Raw genomic sequence first — 18110 nt, forward strand, 5'->3', positions numbered from 1 at the left:
TGTAGGTCTTTTTATTTTTTGTGATGATGCTAAGGAAAGAAAACAAAGAAGCTGAATGCTGTTTAATAATTTTCTACTAGATCATTGTAGACCTTCCTTTAGTCTTAAAGATATAAACCCTGGCCTTATTTACATAATTCATGGTTATAATCTGTCTTTCATAAAATATAATACTTTTATTTTTCTTTTGCTGCTAGTTTAAATTTTGCCTGAGTAAAGGAGGCACAGGCAGTTCATTACGTGTATTCCGTTCAACTGTATTTGAGTTTACAAAACTCGCTGTTACCCTGTTACTATGACTGACCTTGTATTTGTGGACACATTTGCTACCATGTGATTTTCCTCATATCCTTTTGGATGTCTTCATCTTGCTATTTCTCTCATTATAAACGTTACGACTACGCCACGGGCAGGACTTTTACTTCCTTTGGGCTTTTTCTCTCCTGCTTACAGGAAGGTGTCTTCTTCAGCATGAGAGCTATTTACTTTGTGGGGGAAAGGGAAATTCTTAATGCCAAACGATTCTCTTATAAACTATTTATAAACTTTACTTCTTCTTTAGTATTTGACATAATTAAAAAAATGTTTATTTTGAATCAATCTTTTCCTTACAAAACTTGAGGTTTTCTGTCCATCTATACAAGCCCCAAGAATCAGCATAAAAGGAAAATAAAAAAAAATCCACAACTATGTTTGATGATGACAACTAGGATAATAATACAGGGCAGCCAAACCCACCCATTCCGCCCTCCATTCTTCCATCATCCCCCCTCTCCCTTCTTCCTTCATCATTTATCCGTCCAACACTTTGTAAAGCTACCTTCTCAACCTGGGTACCAGAGACACAGGTCTCAGCCCTCAAGCTGTTCACAGTCTAGTGGAGGAAACAAACATGTAAGACATTAAGTGGACGTCAATATGTGCTAAGTGCTGACCCTCAGGGATAAAGGAATCCTTCTGAGATCCCTTACGCTACGGGAGCACAAAGAAGGGAATCTTCAGGGACAGTGCGGGGAGGGAAGGGCCATGGGGGATCTTAGGCAAGGTATTATCAAGGAAGTGAACCATGAATCCTACAGCTGATGGAATGATAGCCCCATGAACAAAAACATTGCTCGGATTGATTGTACACACGCACACACACCCTGGTTTTTCCATTCATGGAATTCACATTAAAAAAGACATTGTGAAGCAGATCACATTCTCCCACTGGAGAAATGTCAAAATTGGCAGCAGCATTCCTGAATAAGGATTCAGCCTCCAACAAATCACAGATATCCTCAACAATGTACCATAAGAGCCATGACACGAACTGCAGCCGCAGCAATTTAAAATCATAAACGATGCTGCCTTGTCTTAGAAAGGGCAGACATCGTAAAATCAGAAATGGAATTTGACAGCTGGACGGGGGCTCATCTGAGTCACCACTTCGCAGTTATAGGCCAGATTTAACCACTTCCCTGCGGCCACGCAGCAGACGGTGGCAGAGCCAGGCAGCCAGGCGGCCCTCCTAATTCCTGGTCCGGTGGTCTTCTCCCTGTTCCCACTGTTCCCAGAGCCCATAAAAACCCAACTAAACAGTATAAAATGGACATAAAACTTATTTGTGTATAATAAGATAAGAAATGAACTTGTGGCTGTGTTCTTAGCCTTTTTAGAATATTGAGAGATGTCATCTCTTTACAAAAGGTACTGGGAGTGCTTATTTTTCCTGTTGACAATTTTCCTTGAAACTGGTGGAGGCATTCAGGATGATTCCAGGTGCCTCCAGCAGCTCTGCTGGGTAGTCTCCTTGGCACTTTACTGACAATTATCAGAGCTTTTCAACAATTGGTGCTTAAAATTACCAACATGAAAAGAAACCACATCAAACCACAGCAGCTCATCTGATGTCTTCCTATGAGGGTCTGAGCACAAAGTACCAAATAAACTATCATGTGAAGGAGATACACCATGACGCTGGTCAGACAAGTCATACCGAAGGAACAGGTGCAGAATAAGATGTAAGAGGAATCCAGGGGAAAGAAATCACTGTAGACTGAAGTCATCATAAGAAGTTCTCTGAGAGATGTAGACAATGAGCCACATCTTAAAGAAGGAGGAGCATACGGGGCGGGGTGGGGGGTGGAATAGGAAAAGCACTGCAGGCAGGGAGAAAAAAAAAACAATGGATAAAGGGATGGAAGTGACTCAGAAGTAATATGGAAAGAGGCCAGAAAAAGGCATCCTTAGCGGTAAGAGGAGTGGGAGGCCGTTAGAGTAAGTAGAATGTGTCCAGATTCCCAAGGACCTTGAATGTCAGAGTTTGGGGTTGATTTTGGAGGCCAGTAAACTTAAGTGTTACCTGGAGTCACCAATGCCAGGTGTGTTGCCAGTAATTTGTTAATAAACAATAAGGCACCAAAGTGAAGGTATTGTAAGACACAGTAGGCTCTGAGTGGTCCTGCTCTCGTCCCCTGGGGGTCTTATGACCACGGCCTCCAAGGCTGCAATTCCATCTGCCAGCATCCCCATCTTCCACTGGAAAACCTCTTCCTGCAGATCAGCAAAGTGCCTGAGAAATAAGCCCCTGACATTCCCTGTCGGAGCCCTCAACCAAGGACTGATGAGAACTGGTGTACAGTTACCCCCGCTCCCTCATGTACAGTGAGACAACTCTGAAGTGCATGTTCTAGACCTGTGCTATCACCTATGACAGCCACGGGTCACATGTGGCTTTTGAGCAGGTCTGAATGAAGTGTAAAATACACACCAGATTTCTAAGACTTACTGCAATAATAAAAAAAAAAGATGCAAAAATCTCAATCATTGTTTTAGTATTAATTGTATGTTTAAATGGTGTTTGATATATTAAATTTGTTACACCACTTTCACTTAAATTTTTCGATGTGGCTACCAGAAAATTCAAAATTGCATATGTGGCTTGTATTTCTATTGGTCAGAACTGTTCTAGACTCACAGCAAATTCTATGTATTTTACCTGTAACAAGTAATATAGCTGATTTGTGATTAATCTTTAATCATGCATATTTACTCATTTTCCTTGAGAAGGAGAGGTTTAGGGAAAATCAAGTAGATTTGGGTGAAAATAAAACTGAGTATTTAAAGAAATAAAATTGCTAATATTTAGCTCCTAAAACTCACTTGCTTATAAAATGCTGCAATGAATATTGTGAAATGCCAAAAAGAAAAAAGAAAAGGTGTCCCACGTGTGTATTTTCCTCCCCTGAAAGTAACTTTGAGTTTTACCAAAATCTGATGCCAGAAATGGTACACTGTGCAGGTGAACCTCACAGGTTCTCTGCGATGTGGTGGGGAAAGGAAGGAAGCCCTGCAGATCTAGTCCAGAGAGAATGTCTTGAGCTGTCCCAGGGCTGACCACCAGTGGGTTGCAAGGGGGGTGCTCTTCTGGTTGTCTATGTCTGACAACTGCTCTTAAAGGGAGGTACGACTGCTCTGCAGGTTGTCAACTCTTTTTAATACTGTCCTTGCCCTAAAATCAGTGCCCTTTAAGAAAGACACAGGATACTACCCTTGCTAATTCTTAGGGCTATGTATTTCTGAGCTTCCCTGGTACAATTCACTTCGGGGAGAGTGACTAGGGACCAATTTGAGAACATACAGATGGCAGCAAGCACAAATTTCTAAGACCATCTTTGCAGGGCGTACACTCTGTAAGGGACTGCCCCCAGCTTCCCAACCCAGGAAGGCAGCTGCCGAGATCTACAAGTCACGACAGCGCTCACAGCACTCTATCCTAGAATGTCATTAGGGTGTTTACTCTTCAGCCTCTTTTCACCTCTGCAGGCTGAGAGTTCTCACAGTCAAGCCTACTGCTGCATCTGACAGTTGTTACAAAGCCCCCAGGATTGTCACAGAAGCATTTGCATTCAAAGAGCTGGATGGCAGACCTCTCCCCTGTGACACAGGCAACTCCTCTTTATAGCAAATTAGTGATCTATACCAAACGAGGCAAATCCCCACTCTCAAAACCCCAACATTTCTATGTCTCCAAAGAATAAAGCTACCAACATCAGCCTTTAGAGATGGGGAATGTCCTCAACAAATTCTGTACCCACAGAGTATTATGAAGACCAAGCCATGTCCTGAGGTGTAAATGATTAAAATGTCACCTGATACAGGTGGGGTAATACACTCATTTTTATAAGATCACAGTTTAGAGACTCATGGGCTTTTACAGCTGGAAAGGACTTTAGAGTGATTACAGACCAACCTCCTCCCTATATTGCAGACAAGGACATTGAATACTAAATAAGGTAACTGGCTTATGAACTTACTAGGTAGCAAGTTTAGGTACCTGTTTACTTAGTGGCAGAGCCAGGATTCAAACCCACTGTATCAGAGTCCAGCTAGGAAAACAGAGTCCGTGCCAGGTGGTTCACTAGAAGGGACCGAAATGGGGAACTAGGTGAACCTAGAAGCGCTAAAAGACCAAACAAGGGCAGATGAGGAAAACCAGAAATTGGAAGCATCAATCCACCGCAGAGCTGGAGGGACTGAGGGAAGAGCTTGTGATCGGAGCTGGGACTGCCAAGAAGTGGGTGAAGCCACGGATGGGAAGCAGCCGTTGCCAGAGATGCTGTTTGAAGTGCCTGGGGTTGGGGAGAAACACCTTGACTTCTCCCTCCTTCCAACTTCTCACCAGTGCTCTCACTGGCCAAACTTAACAGGAAGTCTGTTGGCAAAGGAGCCTGGGGAATGTAGTTTTCCAGAGTCAGGCCCCCGTAAGCAGAGCAAAGAAAGGCGAGGAACAGATGGATGCACTGTTTTTGGGTTCTTAGTGCCTCACTCTCAGCTTGTAATACGTTGGGGAACTTATCCTGCCCCCACTTCTCATGTGATGGAACCCTGGACAAGGAAACCTTGAGTCCCAGAAAGGGACTATTAAGGAATCAGTCCAGTATATGAAACTTTCCAGTATAAGCTCCAAAATGCCTCTTTCCGACAGGGATGGGAATTGCTTCTGTCTTGCTGGCTCATTTTAGTTAGTTTACTTTGTCAGTTACTTAGTTTAGTTAGTTTTATCACCTATTACTTTGGATTCCTGTAGATCTCACTGAAACATCAAAGTATACAGAATCCAAATTATCAATTTTCACTGCTGTGAAAAATTACTAAATTTTCCTGATTTTGAAGGTTCTAGCTATTGTGGCAAACACTTAAGGATTTATTTTATTAACCAAGAATACCCAAAAAGCTATCACTTTTTTTTTTTTTGGTAAAAATTGTTTTTTTGTTGTTGATGTTAAAAAAAAATCACCAAGAAAAATTTAAGAAAAGATACAGTACCTACAAGGTATAATTTTGAATACATTTAAGAAATCAAACCTAATCTTGTCTTATATTTTAATATACTCTAGAATGATGGGAACTGTTATTTCTGCCCAACTACTGGTCTTGCCCAATGGTTATCCTGCAGCCGGCCCCACAGAAACCCTAGCCTCAGGCAATATCCTGTGGTTTACAGCCTCATCCCAGAACCACATGCTCTGATCCATTTGGTGGTCCACGCTGACCTGCTCAGAAGCCTCTCACTTCACATCCAGCAACATGTTTCGCTTTGTTCAAAACTCAGTGCCACATCGGGACCCACCTGTCTTTCAGGTGTGCCCAGCCCACATACCTCTGTCACCACTCAGCTTCTCCTCCTGACTCTGGTTTCCCTGGATACACAGCCCAGTGGTCTGGCTGGGCATCAGCTGAATCCCTGGGTCGATGGCACTTACACGGCTCATCCCAGGCACCCGCCAGCATCTATCTGGGCATTTGTCTACTTTCAAATACACTTTAAAAGACATCTAAACAGCAACAATCTACATTCATTAATTTCTGTTTTTGTTTTAAATCCATAACTTTAAATAGCTTTAATATTCATATTGTTTATACTGTAAAAAACTGCATAAGCCAGTACTATTGTTAAACAGAGCACGCTATGTGTATGCATGCAGGATTCAACCTTCTCCGACAGTGGGCTACTATCCCATATAGTTTGAGATGTGCTTCAGATCTTGCCAGGCTTTATAAACCCCTTCTAATCACGCAAAACAGACCCACATGGCTATTAATTCCAGACAGAGATCACAGGGCCCCTCTGCAAGGCCTGTCAACTAAAGTTTATAGCAGGTCAGGGAAATGATTCCTGGGACTGAACTTCTGCTTTGAAAACCACTTATATGAAGCCAGAAATACCTCTATCTCCCTCATGTGTAGCCCTCTTACCTGGGCCAGTTTTATGCTCCTAACGTAAGAGAAAAGCATGTATTTACTAAGGTGATCCGAGCTCAAATAGTGGTTTCCCCAGCAACATTCAGATAATTCATGTAAATACGTGTTACTTTAAAGAGAAAAAACCAACATGCCTACGTCCTCACTGACTTTGCTAGCATCAGCGAGGCCCCAGCTCTGGCTCAGGTAATAACCTATTTAGGGACAGAGTCAGTATTTGTTTCAAAGGCCACCCTCTTTCCAACAAGGCTAACGTGAGAAGCCAAGGGGCCCTCCTGGGCCCTGCAGGCAGCCTCGGCTCCATCCTCCCGCCTCATCTGTCTGACTGAAAAAAACCGCTGGTTCCCAGCGAAGGGAGGAATTCAAATCCTCATCAGCCTCGACTTTAGGAGTAGTTTCCGGAATCACTAAATCTGAGGACATCTGGAACAAATCAGGTTCACTCCCTGTAACAACTGGATTAAAGATGAAGAAAACTTCGGGGGGCAGAGGAATTCCCCAAATCTGCAGGCTGCCTAGAGGTCTGATGTCACGACGGGGCTGGTGTGCAGGATGTGTGACTCGATGGGCAGCGGGATGGAGCCCCCCAGGCCACACATACGCCGCCTGGTAAACCCGGCGGCCACACACTCAAGATGCTGGAAGGGGCTCTGTGTCTCATGGAAGCTGGAGGCCACATGACTCCAGACAGCCACCGTGGTCCCTCCACAAATAACACTGTTGTGGCCATAATTCTTCCCTGCTTCTAGTACAAGAACCAAATGGGGGATATAAATGGTCACAGACAATAAAGCGTATTGAAATGACAAGCGTCCCGGGATTTGGAACCTTCTTCCTGTGAGGTGAGCTGCCACAGGGGCCCGGAGAAAAGAGCTCTCCCCACCCGGGTCCTCAGAGGTAGAGACAGGAACATACCCACCAGATTTAGCACTTTCGATGGCCACAAATGTGCCCATTTGTCCACGAGGTGGCTGCCAGTTCACCACAAGGCCCAGTTTCTCTGCTTTGGGCCTGAAGTGTTGGTTTTCTTGAGCTCATCGAAGCTCTGAGAGACAGTCACCTGTGTCTTCAACAAACCCCAGACAAGGAATGAAGGTTTACTTCTGAACCAGTTTATTACTGTAGGTACTGGGAGTTACAGAGTCAGGGAAACACTTCCTCCAGTGTTTGGTCAGGCTTCTAAGTTTGGTCCCACATTTAAAAAAAAGAAAAAGGAAAATGTAACATGACACCAGTCTTATAATGAAGTCACAGTCCTGGATATTATAATCAAAATCATTCGTCTACTCCAATAAGCACAGCAAAACATTTGTTTCTCCGATATGTATCTGATCCCCCTGATTCTGAATGTGTGTAATTTCCCAAATCAGGAAAAACTTCTAAACCAAGGGTTTTTTACTTGTTTTTGTGACACCAGATACTCTTTGGCAGTCTAGGGAAGTGAAGGGATTCTTCTCAAAATGGTTTTAAATGCCTAAAATAAAAAACAGGATTACAAAGAAACCAGCTATACAAAAATACAGATAATTATATTTAAAAATAGGTGGTTTACTAATTTGTGTTCTTTTTAAAATAACATTGAATGAGAAGATTTGGTGGTGGATCAGATAACTACCGTAACTTTGAAGTAGGAGAGAATGTGAATGATATTTTGAAATACCTGCAACATTGTAACTTGGTGTGAACAATACCAGTGATTTCTACGTGAGAAAGTCATGGGTCCTGCTAATATTACTGTGCTCTGTTGTCTGCAGTCCTAATTGAATCCAATGCCAAATTTCAGCTTGAAGTTAGTGAAAATAAAGCTGTGATTGATTCCCTATGTAAGTTCACAGGCCCCATGACTTCTACGCACAGACCACCAAGGAGACATGAACCCAGGTTGGGAACCTCTGTCCTATGGAAGGTGGAGGGAGGGACTGATTCAGCGACGGGAAGGAGAGGCCGGGGGAGGGAGGGAGGGACGGCACACTTAGCCTCCGACACCAGGAGAAAAGAAGGGCATTTCTGAAAGGTGTAAGATAAGAGATTTGGAGCTACTGTTGGCTTCATTCACCTCAATTCTGTTGTCCCAGGTCTAACCATGAGCCAACTTTAAAACCAACAAACCTAGGAAGGTTGGATAGGGAAGTAGTACATAAATGGGAATGTTCTCCGTCTTGGCTCTGGAGGTTAAATTGATGGTGTCCTTCCACACAAAGAGCACTTTTTCTTCCAGAAAAAAAAAAAAAAAAGAAAACTGAAAAAAAGTTTTTTTTTTTTTTCTGGAAGAAACCCAATTGTTGACTGAAACAATGGCATTCTCCTCTTGTTCAATCTTGCTACCACATAAAACATCCTCAAACAGAGCCCAGTGCTCCCAGCAAGGAAGGCTGCTCACTGCACCTGAATATCACGTGTCATTTTTGTGTCCTGAGGACGGTAACTGCTCCCAGTAACCACAGTGAAAGCCATCTCTCACAGGGTGCCCCTTCTTCTTTTATCCCTATTTCTGGATGGTCCTCTTTAAAAGCCAAGCCCTGGGGAAGAAGCAACCAGAAGTAACCCTAAAAGACACAAAGCCCCACTCACCCCCTCAAAAGTGATTCCCACCCATCACTCCGTAAGCCTGGTTTCTAAAACTCCCAACCCCCTCCAATTCCAAGAGGGCAGATAAAAAGCCCAGCAGCAACTGTCCCCCTCCTCCCCATATGTGATGAATACACTGGATTTGTTTTCCTTTTGAAACTCACAATTCTGTAAAAGGACCAGACTGCCTGGCCAGGAGGTCTAAGAACGAACAGACAAGCTGTGAGTTGTGAGTTCTCTAGAATCTCAGGTGGGGTTCCCTGAGCAGCAAGGATTTGGGAGGCTTGGTGGGGGGAGCGGAATTCCACAGGAAGCAGGATGGAGCCAGGAAGGGTCTGAGCAAGGCAGGAGTCTTGGGTAGAGTCTAGTGTTGGCCTGAGTTGCAGGGGGCTTTGGAACACAAAACACAGTATAGAATTACCCACTCTTGAGGCTAGAGGCTGGCCTTTTGTACCCCAAATCAGTCAGTCATTGGCTGAGGGCTGCTCAGGGTGGGTGTCACCTCCCGGGCCAGGAGACTCCCAGGAGGCAAGGGCCAGTCTCCAGACCAGAGGAAGGGCAGCTGTGAGCCCTTGGCAGCCAACACTTAACAGCAGCTGTGACACTGAAAGGGATCTGGGTGTGGCATCAACAGTGTCCACCCAGCCTTTTTGGATCCAGATCACCTGGAATGGAGTCAGGGAGGAAGGCTCATAAAATCTAGAAGGTCTTTACTTAGGACCTTCCCTCTCGGAGCAACTGCAACGGGCTCTGATTCAAGGGCAGTTCATGTTCTACCCAAGCCTGGCTCCTTGGCCCTGGGGGAGCCCAGGGACCACCCCTCCTCAGCCACAGTGGTCTTTGGTTGATTTTTTTTTTTTTTCCATCTTGGGAGAGAAGCAGGGCCACTTTCTGATTCTCCTGAGGTTGTATCAGGCAGCTCAGAACAAAGTTGGGAGAGATGCAAACAAGAGGGTGTGTGTAAGAAAACTATGTGCGGGGGTGGGGGGGTGGATTTACTGCAGCAAACAAAACAACTGCGCAGAATTTGGCTTGTCTCACTAAGTCTGCTCCTGGATGGGTGAGTCTAGTGTTCGTGGCAGGGGACCAGCAACACAGTCCCACAGAATAAACTGCAAAGATCTTAGCAAAGAAACAATGGCACGTGGCTCCCTGTTAGCTCCTGATTTGAGAGAAGTGAGGGATCTAGTTGCCACATTCTTTCGATAAGTCCTCCCAGGTTGAAGGTTCAGCAAGAGGATAAATGACTGCCACATCATTGTGGCCCTGCTGGAAAGGTGCTTAGACATAAAACCTCCAATGGTCGGCTCTGCTTGGAAGCCAAGAAAAGTATTACCAAATAATATTTTATTAGGGACACCTGTGAGGGAGAGCCAGTCTTCCCGGGTGGCTGGGGAGGGAGCTCTGAGCGTGGTCCCAGCCTCTTTCTATGGTTGCCATGGTTACCCCTTGGCTCTATCTCCAAGGTCTTCTCTGGATTCCCCAATCTCTCACCATCCAGATAGAAAACCTCAGTCAGTGTCTGCTCATCATGGAGAGGGCTGTCCCTGAAATCCAATATTCCTTGGGATAGATCTCTGCTGCTCATGTGTGGTAGAGCCTCCCACTGAGGCTGGTTGGCCATTTAGGAAACTGCAGATTAGATCTTCCCTGAGATAGGAAGGTATTTCCCACTGTTGCTTCCACCCACTTAGCAGCGCATCACAGTGGGAGCTAGAGACAGGCCAGGCTCCTCAAGCTGCCACAGCTATCTAAAGACAGAGGCCATGGGTCTAATGGCGAGAACACTGGACTTGGCCTCAGGAACCTCCTCCTGGCAGGTTTTTTTCCAGCCACTGCTATTGAACTTTCTTTCTGACCTCAGATAAGTGACTCAAATCCTTGCCTATCAGCTCCTCGTTCTGCACCTGAAATGCTATGCTCTCCGTGAGAGCCGCCAATCACAAAGAACCTGCGGGCTGGGCTTGTTCCCACCCTGCCTGAGTTACTCTGGAGGACAGTGGAGTCACCGTCTGTGCTCATCCTGGCGCTGGGCTGGAGCCAGGGCTGCAAAGAAGCACAGCTGCGTGGCCCAGCTCCACCCAGGTCCCTCCCAGGACGATGGAGGGGGCGGAGGTCGGGTCCCCTCTGCCCGGGATGTGCTGTGGACTCCTCCCTCGCCTGCCTTCGCTGCTGTCCTCAGGAAAACAGGAACAAAGCTCCCAGTACTCCCGTGTACTCGGCTCACGGGGTTTTTGCTACAGCCAAATGCCCTTCAGCGCGTGTGCAATCTGTGGTTCCGCTCAGAAGAGAAGGGGAAAAGGATCAAGATGCAGATAAACGCGAGAGGAAGTAGTTACAGTGATGGAGAATGTTAGGGGTTTGGCGAAATGTGGAAAGAAAGCATTAACAGGAAGTTATTGGGAAGAAGGCTCGGTGTCAGTAAGCGGTATAAAAACTCCTGCTGGATATTCCAGGTGGAGCTTATCAGCTGAGACTCTCTGAGAAAGCATGTGCAGCAGTCATCGTCCATGCCGCCACCGGCTCCCGTGACCCAGACTGTTTCGACTTCCAGCTGCCCGTGTCTGAATCTCCGCACCTCAGGGCCTTTCTGCAGAACCAGACTCGGCTGCTGTCCCAGGCTGGAGGGGCCCACCCGACTGTCCCTGCCCTCCCAACCCCAGAGGAGACCGCCACCAACGACTCTCCATGGTTGGTGTACAAACTCCCCAGCCCCTTCACCCCTCAGATGCAGTAGTGTGAGCCGAGCGTTTCCCTGCAGGACGAAGCTCCCTGAATTCCCTGTGGAGGCTGCATATGATGGGCTGACTGGCAGTCTCTCTCCATTCACATCCTTTGTCTTATGGCCTCACAGCTCCTCCCATCAGGGAGGGAGCAGAGTTATCTCCCCGTCCTGAGAGTCTGGTTGGCCCTACGACTCTGCTTTGGCCAAAAGAACGTGGCAAAAGTAACAAAAGACCACCTACGGCCTCCTTTAGGGAACCCCTGTTGGAGCAAGGGAGAGAGGAGACGGAGGACAAGGAAACCTTCGACTCTCATCCAAAATGCTCTATTCCTCAGAGCATGTACCCTTTCTTTCAAGAATATACCATTGAAAAAAATCATTCCTGTTTCCAGAGATTCCAGAAGCAACAACTACAGAAGCCAGCTGCTCCCAATCAATAAACTTCTTTAGCACTTCCCCGCCTCCCCAGATCTGGGGCAGACAGCGAAGGGGGAAAAAAAGAATGAATCACAAGGCTAATATTCAGGCAAGAGCAAAAGTTTCCCCAGGTTTCTGATCCACTCCCACTCACCTTCTTTCATAAAGTAACAATAACAACAATAATAAAATAACAGTAATAGTGATGATGTCACTGCTGACCTGCCAGCCACAAGCTCATGGTCAAATCTGAGGCCCTCCAAGGAGAGAAAAACCCAGCCTATGTGGATGAAGACTTCCATGACTTCATGCTTAGACTCATTTTGACCCCACAGGACAGGCAGCTGTTGTCTCCAAAGAGAAAAGCTGTTGAACAGCGTCTCACACGTCAGACAGCCCCGGGGGAACGTGACCAGGGACGGATGAAAGCCATCTTTGAGGGTGGATTTTGTCACCCAGCCACCTCCTTCCTGAATTGGGACTTTTCACACAAAGGAGGACTTCCCCCCAGCTCCCCAGCCTTGGTACTCCTGGTCCAGGGTCAGCTGATTAGCAGACAGTGTGCAGAGGAGAAGAGGATGCAGAACTGGACATTCCCAGCTTTACTCCCACCTCTACCAACCATGAGGCCTTGAGCAAGTAACCTGCCTCCCTGTGCCCCTGCACCCTCCCCACTACAAAGATTGTAATAATATTTACTTCTCAGTGTCATGGACATGATCAAATGAAATAAGAATGCTAGCTCTCATCTGCTGAGTGCTCACTATAGGCCAAGCTTTTGGAAACACTTAAATATTTTTTAATTCATTAAATGCTCAAAACAACTTTATAAGGTGTTGCTATTATGTCTCCCATTTTACAGATGAGGAAACAGAGGCACAGGGATGCAAAGCAACTTGCCCATCGTTGTGCAGCTGGTAAGACACTACAGCGTGTTTATGGATACCGAGGGCTCTATAGGATACTTGGTACATGGTCGGTCCTCAATAAACAGGGGTCTTCTCCCCTTCATGAAAGAAGACAACTCTATTTCTACCCGATGCTGTGCAGTTGATAATTCTGGCCGCTTTGCCACTTTTGAGCAGGAGAAAAATTTGTTTCAAACTCTAAACAGCTCTGGGCACAGCAACCCTCCTCTTGAAGGCTGGCCTTTCATGGAAGGTACGACCCATCTCCCAGCCGAGGGTTTTGGGAAATGCAGTTGGCCCCACCCCCACTGCGGTACCAGCATGACTTAGGCTACAATCATAGGACCACTATATGTGGCCACTAGATGGTTCTTCCAACTTCATAAAAATGCTTACTGTGCCTTTTCACCTCCCTTAAGAGTTCTTTCATTATTGGAGTTGGCTAGCCAGAAGGCACTGAATTTCCACTGGTGTCCTACGGGAGGCATCAAAAAAAAATTTTTAAATCCAACTGCCATAGTGTGTATTTCTTTTTCTTTATCTTCATCACATGTGCTATATTCTTAGGGACTCTGAGTATTCAGACAGATGAAACAAAACATAGTTGCATCATTTGACAAATGGCATTTTCAGTTCTGTTTAAAGAAACTATCTAAAGACCTTCCTCCCTATTCCTGGACATTTTGGAAATGGTGTGTTTTGGAACTAGGCTCAAGACCATGAAAGACTGTGGACTTTTAATTGAAGACTTGATTGTTTTAAGAGACAACAGACCTGCCAGAACTCATGGTCTCTGGAGAGAAAAATAAAAACATCCATGAGCCCCAGTCAGAGACAGAATTTCCTGGCCTGATCCCTGGCCACTCGGGGTGACCCAATCACTCCCAGATGTCTTCCCCTCTGTCTTCTCAAGACAATGGCTCCTCGGTCCGGTGGGCACTTGGCTGCTCCCCACCAAAGCGCCTTGTACTGCACTGTCAACCCAGTCATTGGACGGATTTTTCTCTGTTTTCCCTTTGCTTCAACTTTTCAGTACAGTGGATCACAGCTAACAGGAGAGCTAGGCTCTAAAGATAGCATGAAAGGCAAAAATTGTGTCCAAACTGCCCTTTTGAAGCCCTTGGGGAGGTACCATGGCAGAGGTCAACACAACATCTCTCGTAAGTTCAGCCTTGCCCAGGATGCGCCTGCACTGGGACCGAGGGCGGCTGCTCCACGAACCTGAGCCGGTGGTGTAGTAACTGAGGTGATGGAGAGAGTGGCTGACTCAAAATTCAAGTCATACTTTCACTCAGCAGAATAGAGAACCCAATGACCCAATGATCCACAGCATCTCAATCTCTCTCTCTCTCCCCTCCCCTCCCTCCAGCGTGCCTACCTGCACTCTTACTAGGTTAAATGCATGCATGCTATGATTCTGCTACACCACCACTGGCTTCAGGATGAAACCTAAACTCACAGGTGTGTTCCAATCCAGTCTCCTCCTCTCTCTCCCCATCTCTTGCCTCATCTCACTGTGTTCTCTTGACCTGTGTCCAGTATTTCTGCCTTAAACATCTTTGTCACAAGCATTTTTGCAGCATACTTTTTGACCACATAATGAATTGGCCATAAGGCAATTTTGCCATAAAAGGTAAAGGAACTGGTGGACTCATATTACATACATCATAGCTCTCATAACGGTCTATACAGTGACAAGTAGACATGGTGATTTTAAAGCAGTGGATGATGGATGATAACAACCCTATATATTGACTTGATAGAAAATACGGTGACAAAACTCATCAGAAGTATGAAATAAGAGAAGGCAAAGCCAGACTGCATACTGTACTAGAAAATGGTAACGTATCAGCTTACAAATCCTTTGGTGATTTGAAGGTGCAGAGTTGAGCCCACATTTCCCATAGAATTTTGGAATGTCTATCAACGAACATGTGACAACATGCCAGGAACACACAATAGTGCAGATGCTTTCACAACACAGAGCTCAGTTACAAACGTGCATCTTAATATTTGGAACTGGGTATCTCTCCCAAAGGAGGAAGAAATTTTACCAAAAAAGAAAAAGTGCAATGCTGAATGGGGAAAAGAATCCCATTTTAAATCCATTCAAGTATTTTGTATTTCACAATAAAGTCTTTTAAACTTCGTTATCCCTTTGTCATGTTTCATTATATCCTGTTTAATGACACTCCTTTATTTATTATTTTACTTTCACAACAAAATTGCCTTACAGCCAGTTAGTTACACAGCGAAGAGGTTTGCAGCAAAAATGCTTGTGGCAAAGACGTTTACTGCAGAGAAACTCACAGCAAAAAGACCTCCTGACAGCCTCCTTCCCTCCAGATGCCTGCAGATCTGTGTGGGAATCCCGCCCTCCACCCCTCCCTGCCTCTGCTCACACTCTCCCTCTGTCCTGAATGCCTGGATCCTCCTCATTCCCCTCAGTTCCTCCTCTTGGAAGCTGCTCCAGGGCCCTGTGATCCTCTACCTACCTCTCCTCTAGCACCGACCAGGCACTGACATCACCCAGCTGTCCTCTCCCCGCCACACTAGGGACGCCGGGAGAGCAGGACCCACACACTGTTCATGTCTGCAGCCTAGTGCCCAGTTCTTCCTTGACTTGAGCAATGAAGGGATGCACATCCCGTCCTAGGCAATATTGAATCATGAAAGTTACACAATAACCAAAGCAGCTCACTTCTGGTTCAAGCCACCAAGCCTTTGTCAAACCAAATTCAGACCTTGGCTTCCATGAGCAGTCTGCTGACTGTGCCTTCTCTCCCTGTGTCCCTGGCTCTGCACAGAGATCTGGGGAAATTTCAAAGTAACTGAAACCTTCAGCTTGGTTTTGTATCTCTACTTATCTGATTATCAGTTTATGTTTCTCTGATGGCTCCCTTGGGGATGACTTTGGGCCCAAGAGTATCATGGAGGTTTGTTTAATGGGGCATCCAGCCAAAAGTCTATTTTGAGACACCAAGGGGCCTCCTGGAAAACAACACATCCTAGGGAGAGGAGCTTTGGTCCACAGATATTGCTTTGGAGATTCAGAAAATCTCCTCCCCCAGTCTCTAGGTCTCATGTCTGAGCTCTAGGAAGATGAACTTGCAAGAAAGGTTGAAACAGCACCCAATCTACAAGGCACTAGGAAAGAGACAGAGCTACCCTCTTACTTACATTGTAGAATAGACTGCATTATGGTTCCAATTTTCTACCCCTCCCTCTATTTGTTTCCTCTGCTGCAGGACTCTCCAGTCCCTTGACTTTGCACTTGGTCATGTGACTTGCTATGACCAAGAGAATAAGGCTGAAGTAAGAATGCAGCAGGGCTGAGCCAAGGCCTTAAGGGTCATTGCAGGTCTCTGCTTGCCTTAATGCACCATGGCCATGCCATGAGAAGTAGTCGACCAGGCAAGCCCACTGGTTCCAGCAGAACAATGAAAGACACATGAAGCAGAGTTGAACTGGGTCACCCAAGTCTAGCTGAGATCCATCTACCCCCTGTTGAGCCCCAGATTCATACGTAAGTCAGCCCAGATCCAGCTGAACCTAGCCTACACCAGCCAACCCTCACCTGGTCTCCAGATCTAGGAGAATAAATGACTGCTCTTTGAAGCCACTGAGTTTTGAGTGGTTTGTTACGCAGCATTTTTCTGTGGTTATAGCTAACTGATACATACAAGACACTGGTCCCTGGCCACCACACTAGCTGTTCTCCTATTATTGATCACTGGGCCCAGAAAGAAGACCTGGTTCTCATTAACAACCTTGAGAAGCCAGGGTGGGGCAGTGGAGGCAGCTTTAGGCACAAGGAACCTTACTGACCAGGAGCCTTGGGTTTTACATCTTAACACATGAAGAACACAATGCAACAGAGATGGCTTTGACCGTCGACCAATATGCAGCGAAAACATCAGGACTTTCCTAACCCAATATTTAACCTTAGAGCAAACGAGTATTTTTCCACCACATGAAGTTTTCTATGATCCAAAATAAATTTCCAACATTTACAGTCTGCCTCAAGATAAAACAAATCTAAGTATTTCTGCTTCATGTTACATTTCCCCTAAAACACTTTTTGGAAGATCTTTCTAAAACTAAAAGTCATGATCTGATATCTTACGAACCTTCTTAAGAATTGGTTTCTCTAATAATCCCAGGAGGTCTTTCTCATTCATGTTAAAAAAGTCCAATATCCACTCATCAGTTAGAAAGAATTTTCCAAGCTTGGCAAAACGTGTTTCTTTAATCTACCACACCTGTCCTAAGTAAAAGTAATGCCAATTAATATTTAAGAGGTTTGGGGGTGTGTGTGTTGGGGTGTGTATGTGTTGGGAGCGGGTGGTGGTTTACATCACCTTTCCCCCAAGAAGCACAAACAAAAGAAAAAGAATCTTAGCATTACTTTTTGATGAATAATGGATTATTTATCATGAGAAGTAGAAGTGTCCCAGTATAGTCCCTGGTTCATGATGGGATATTTCTTTCATTTTACCCAAACTTAAATCTCACAGTTAAGGGACACAGTTTGGCATCTCAGAGAACAAGTAACACGGATGACGGTTTTTGAGAAATGGCAGTAAGTGATATGGAGGCTAAAAGAATCTTTCAGAAGGAATTGCCTCAAAAGGATCCCATTCTCTGAAATGTGCTAAGTGACTCCAGACCAGCACCTTCATCATAAAAGAAGTCTACAATAAAAGGTTAGCGAGAGGAAACAGAGGCCTCTGTGTGGTTCCCCTCCAGCTGGGGGTTCACGTTCTGTGGGAGAAAGAGCTGCTTCAGTACAGAGGCTATCTGCCCTCTGGATCGGGACAGTATCCCCTCTCCTCCCCCTCCCACCCCAGAACCATCACTTGTTGTTAAAGCAGATGCCACTGCCACTCTCTCTGCCGTGAGAAAAAAATAAAAAGGTCCTTTATATAATAATAAACCGAATCATATGGATTGTCCCAAACAGTTCCATATTGGCAACATCATATGGTTCAACTTCACACAATGAGTACATATAAAATACACATCCCACCCCCATACAAAAACAAATACTCAATAAAATGAGAAATACAGGCTAAATTATAAGACATGTGTGGTTGCAAACAAAACAGAAACTAAACTATCCCCCCCTAAAGTAATAGCTGTTATTAAAATTATTGTATGATATTCATTTTTTAAAACCACAACTTCTCATTGTAACTTACAACTATATTGAGCCTCTTCGGTGGGGAAATCTGCACATTCAGACT

At 45.4% G+C, this 18110-nt stretch overlaps 1 protein-coding gene across 1 annotated transcript in view; it reads right to left on the reverse strand.

Annotated features, from left to right (window-relative positions):
• The window catches only part of ITGA9 (integrin subunit alpha 9), a 314558-nt gene that overhangs the window by 124153 nt on the left and 172295 nt on the right, over nucleotides 1-18110 (reverse strand). The gene's annotated exons all lie outside the window — the stretch shown is intronic.

The sequence above is a fragment of the Camelus dromedarius genome, chromosome 17 (assembly GCF_036321535.1).
Source record: "Camelus dromedarius isolate mCamDro1 chromosome 17, mCamDro1.pat, whole genome shotgun sequence".
NCBI classification, from domain to species: Eukaryota; Metazoa; Chordata; class Mammalia; order Artiodactyla; family Camelidae; genus Camelus; species Camelus dromedarius.